We start from the raw sequence: 6000 nt of genomic DNA, 5'->3' as shown, positions 1-6000 counted from the left end.
CCGAGGTGGCCCCGCAGGCTGCCCATTTCGGACCAACACTTAGACAAGCACTGGCCCGGGGGGGTTAAAATAAGATGACCCTCGGGATGCGCGACTCCCAAGGGAAAAAAGGCTAGGTGGCGAATGGTAAAACCAAGGTTGGGCCTTGCTGGAGGAGTTTTATTCAAAGCGAACTGTCAAGGGGTTCCCATTATAACCCAACCGCGTAAGGAACGCAAAATCCGGGAACATAACACCGATATGACGGAAACTAGGGCGGCAAGAGTGGAACAAAACACCAGGCATAAGGCCGAGCCTTCCACCCTTTACCAAGTATATAGATGCATTAATTAAATAAGAGATATTATGATATCCCAACAAGGAACAACATCTCCATGTTCCAACAAGGAATAAACTTCAATCTTCACCTGCAACTAACAACGCTATAAGAGGGGCTGAGCAAAGCGGTAACATAGCCAATCAACGGTTTGCTAGGATAAGGTGGGTTAGAGGCTTGGTTCAACAATATGGGAGGCATGATAAGCAAGTGGTAGGTATCGCAGCATAGGCATAGCAAAAGAGCGAGCATCTAGCAAGCAAAGATAGAAGTGATTTCGAGGGTATGGTCATCTTGCCTGAAATCCCGCAAGGAAGAAGAACGAGTCCATGAAGAAGACAAACGGACGTAGTCGAACGGATCCTCACACACACGACGTTATCGGAACCAACCCGAAGAAGCAAACACCGGAAAGAAGCAAACAATCATGGTAAACAACCACCACATAAGCATGACACGATGCGCAAACAAGTATGATGCATGTCCAGTTTAATGAGGCATGGCATGGCAAAGTGCACAAACAGCCCTACAAATTAAGTGGAGCTCAATATGCAACTCCGTTGCATATTGACGAAACACCACATTCAAGTTATTTAGTTCGATCTCGGTTAGGTACTCAACAAAATTAAATGTTTGTTAACATGGCAAGAGGTGAAGCATATGAAAAAAAATTACCTATCTAGGTAAGTTTAAATGAGGCCGGAACAACAAACTACAATTCCGATAAATCCTCATGTGCATTAGCAATTTAATGCAACAACAATTTTTAAACATATTAAATGTTGTTATCATGATGCGGATGTCATGTTCAAGTTTATGCAATTTTAAGAAAATGTTAACAAGAGCATATTATGAAGCATTTGTCATCGTGGCGGAAATGAAAGGGGTGCCACGACAACGAATACGAAAATGATGCCATGGCAACATATCGGTTATCCGGTAGCCCACGGGGATACCAGTGCAAAAGGAAGTGACGGGAGCGTGCAAAAGATGGTGGGCTGATCCCGGTAACCGGGTTTCCACATGTCGGTGGCAAGGCAAAAGAGGGGCAACGTGCACCGATAGTTAAGACTCGAGGCAAAACAAGGGTGCATCTCATACAACATGCATGCGTTCGTTCACGAGCGTCGTCTCAGGGTTATACCTTCGAAGCGTGCAAACAGGACGATTCCCGTTCGGTGCAAAGTAGAGGAAGTAGTTGTTCTCGTTTCGTAGTTGTACACACTCCGTAGGTGTTCGGGGTCACACCAAGGAACTTGTCGTCCGCGGGTTCTTCGAGGGTCGACGGTAGTGGTACTCGGTCGTTTCGAAGAGGTACTTCGCGACATGCACGGGATGGTAGTTGTACACGGTCATCGTGGGAAGTAAAGGTACACACGAAGGTAGTCGAACTTGACGGTTCCGTTGCACGGGTCTTCGGTGACAGTAGTGTTACGCGTTTCGTAGCCGTTCGGGTCATCGTTAGAGGAACTTGACGGAGTTGAATCCCTTCGAGGTTGTCGTGGTACTTGGCGATTTCGAAGGCGGCGGAAACAAACTTGGCGGTCTCCGTTGACCTGGTACTTGGCGAATCCCTGTTCGGTGGTCTTCCTTGGCGGTTCAGGGCACGGTGCATGTACTTGGCATGATGCAGGGGCGATGGCCGCAGGACACTAGGACCCGAAGCGGAGGAGTAGGGGATCGAGGCTCTGGCCATCTCCTGAGGTGTTGTGCTGGACGGCGGCGGTAAGGCGACAGCGGCAGAGCTGCCATGGATGGCAACAGCGCCATGGAAGAAGCAGGGGCGTGAGAACGGTGGAAGCGGCAAGGTGGACTTGGGCGCTGGAGGAAGCAGCAAGGTAGCACCATGGAGTTCCTGGACGACGGGGCCAGATTGGCCGGCAGGGCGCCAAGGGACATCGAGGTGGCGGAGGTCGCAGGTCGGGCGTCAGGCTTGAGGTGCAGGGGAACCCCGGGCGGCGGCGAGGATGGCCGGCTGCGAGGAGGCAGCAGAGACGCGACGAGGTGCATCGGTGGGAGCTTCGAGCTCGGTCGGCTACGGCCATGGAGGACGGCGGCGCGAAGGCGGGGCCCTTGAGGGCGCGGCGCTCGGGATCCGGTGTTCGCCCATGGTCGCGATAGCGGCCCCCTCTCTGTGCAGCGATGCCAGGAGGAAAGGGAAGAGAGGCGGCGCGAGGCCAGGAGAGGGCGTCGGCGAGGATGGGATTGAGGGAGAGGGTGAGGAGGCACTGGATGATCGAGAGGGAGAAGGAGGTCGAGCGCACGGGGATGGGATCGAGGGAGAAAGAGGCTGGCGGCGTGAGGATGAGTCGAGGGAGAGAGGAGGGATGCGCTAGGGTTAGTGCGGCTGGGCTGCGAGATGGCCTTGGGCCAAATGGGCCTTAGAGGCCGGCGGGGCTGCTGGTTGGACCTCGATCTGCTGAGCCAGACCATGGAGAGGGAAAGGCCAGAGGCCTGGTCGGCTGTTGCTGCTGGCATCTACCTCTCTCTTCTTCAAATCTCTCACAAAAACAGGAAAGCAAAGAAATAAAAGGAGAGAAAAGAAATGAGTGGACAAGAATTTGGGCAAAGGGATTATTTTCCCGGACTCAAAAAAATACGCTTGTTTCGAGAAAATATAAAAGGCCAAGATTGGAAGATGTAAATTCAAACTCATTTGAATTTAATTCAAATGGGTTTGAACTAGGACTAGGTTTTGGAAGTGTCCAAAAATGTTGAGAATTTAGGTGGAGCTCCGGAAAATGACGAAAGGATATATGGCAATGTTTGAGGAGCAACTCGAAGCAGAAAAGACTTGAGAGTTACATTGCAAGTGCGTCACGGTAACTCCACAAGAATAGAAATATTTATAATAGCTCCCTAATATCGGGAGGATATGTTATAAAGAGAATCACCATGTGAATTCCCTCGATTTAAATGGACCGAAAATCCATGCAATTCATTTAGTGAGATGCAAAAGACTTATGACATGATGACATGATGACATGATGCAATGCACGAATAAAAGGGCGGGCACAAATGAAACACACGGCGAAACCCAGAACACATGGAAGGCATCTGAAGCTCCGGTCTTAGGGCGTCACAACACTTCACCACTATGAGAGGATCTCGTCCCGAGATCTAGGATGGCACCGGAGGGAAACGGAAAAGGAAGAGAAGAGGTAAAACTAATTGCTTCTTTGACAAATGAGTGAAACCAAAGAACCTTGCGAGGTTGAACAAATTTAAAGAAGAAAACAACGAAGATGGACGAAGTTGAAAACACTCCGTTAGAAAAGAGAAACAGGGAAGAACAAATTCGGACAGCACTCCGGTAGAAAAGAGGTGCAAGGCTTGATAAGGCCAAAACAACTTGAGCAAAAGGGCACAACACTCCTGTTAAATGGATAGGCATGAAAAGAACATGATCTTTGAAAAAACGAGATGATGGGTGAAAAGAACAACGTCGCAATGCCTCCGGAAGAGAGAAATAGAATATAGATCATTGAAATAAAAGAATGGAGAAGAAAAGCCAACTTCTGCCACAAAGAGCTTGAAAAGGCATCTTTAGGAGAAGGGTCGAACGGAGTTGTTGGAACACCAACAACGGAAGGACAAACTTGAAGTGGACTTATAGAAGGCATCTCAACATTATGAGGTGACAACTTGCCACTCACAGAAAAAATTTGATTGGGTTGATAACAACGAGGAGACGAGAAACTTATTTCACCGGGAGGATAAATGAAGAACTTGGGTCAATTATAAGCACCATAATAGCAACAATCCTTAGGGAAAGCTTTAGGTGAAATATAACCCAATATAACTCCAATGACGAGATTGATGGATTTAAAATATCTCATTCTTGACCACATGTGAATCATGAAAACATGAACTCAATTATCAAGAATGACATAAAACCACCTCCAATAATATGGAAGAAAGAATTGCACTCCGGATAGCAAGATGGAGAATGCTTGAACTCCTTTGAAAAGAATCTCAATGAACACTTCGAGAAGGAAATAAATCCTTGATGAACCATCATGTAGGGCCTTCATGAAGAACTCCGGTAATGAAAGAATGATCAAACAAAAGAAAGAGAAGTTGAAGGCACAAGGTGAATCCTTGTAATGACTTAGATGGATCTCCGTGATGAAATAGTTGAAAAAGGTTGGAACTCCGGGAAAAAGAGAAGATGAACAATTGGAAACAAGAATTTTGATGAACCTCCGGAATAAGGAATTGAATAAACTCGATGAAACAAGAATAAGAATTACATTATGTGTATCCTTCACCAATTAAAATTGATGACAAGCAATGGAATTGGCATACTACTTATTCTCGTAGAAAGGATTATGATAGATATAGCGCCAACTTGAGAAAGTCTTCAGCAAGTCACCGGTAGGATAGAAAAACAACGAAAGAATTAGTATGACAACCAAGGAAGAGATCTTGAGCGAACCACCGTAAAAGTTGAAAAGAACAATGAGAAGAAAAAGAAACACCGGGTAAGAATTAGCAAATGAATGAAGAAGCTTGAGAGAATTTAGATACAAGAGAACAAAGAGATCACGAGCTGATTGAAGATCACTTAAACGAAGCACCGGTAAGATTGGAGAATGATAACTGAAAGCTGAGAAAGAATACCCCTGAATTGATGGACTCCGGATAACAAATTGAGAAGACTCTTGAATTAGCTCCGGATAGTTGAAAAGAATTCATTCTTACGTCATTTGACTGAAAAGAATTTGGAAGATCTTGGAGAAGTCATTTGACTGACGATAATTCATTCTTACGTCAAACTTTGAAAAGAATTTAGTATAGCTCCGGGAAAATAAGAAGAGTCAGGTAAGATCCTGGAAAAAGACCTGTGGTTTAGGGCCCACTCAAAAGAAACACCGTAGAATCATTTGGAAGGGAGATTGCACCGGTTGAATTAAATGGCTTGAATGAGATAACATCCTCAAAAGAGCTTGAATGAATGTAGAGTGGAAAACACGAATCATCGAGATATCTTGAGCACTCCGGAACAATAGAATAGCAAGCGGGGAAGTTTAAGAGGTGCACCGGCATGAAAAGACATTTGAAACGAGGAAAAAGGATATGATCAACACCAAAAGCTTGAATTGGTTCCACCGGAGAAGAAAAAGAATGGATAATGGTGAACTAGAAACTGCGTTAAAATCTTCATGAGCATCACCGGGTATGAACATGAAGGAAGAAGAATGGAGAGACTTCCATAATAAAATGGATACTTGATAAAGAAATCCGAGTCCTAGGAGAAAAAACAAAGGGAGGGAGGGTGGGAAAAACAAAGACAATTTGGAATGGGTGAAACGAACACCGTTGAGAAGAACTGATACTTGATCTTGCTGATGTTGAAAGGATCGGATCCACTTGAAGAGAAACAAGCCGGTGAAAAGGATTGACATGACAAACTCGATGATCAAGAAGGATTGGTATCCACATATAAATATGAGAACACCGTTTAGGAAAGGTATGGAATCAACATTTGACTTCGAAGCAACTCGAATACCACGACTCAAAACAAAAACAAGGGATTGGCTTGCAAAATAAGCCGGAACAAACATATGATGGAGTTTTCGTCCGAAGTTTTCGTGGTGGGGCCTACACGGGCTCGATCGTACAGCACCATCATGTACAAGGCAGTGCACATGACATACGAAGCGTCCCCGAGTCGGCATAGC

Source organism: Triticum urartu, chromosome 6A (genome assembly GCF_056163025.1).
Source record: "Triticum urartu cultivar PI428250 chromosome 6A, HENAU_Tu73, whole genome shotgun sequence".
NCBI classification, from domain to species: Eukaryota; Viridiplantae; Streptophyta; class Magnoliopsida; order Poales; family Poaceae; genus Triticum; species Triticum urartu.
This window is presented reverse-complemented; position numbering follows the sequence as displayed.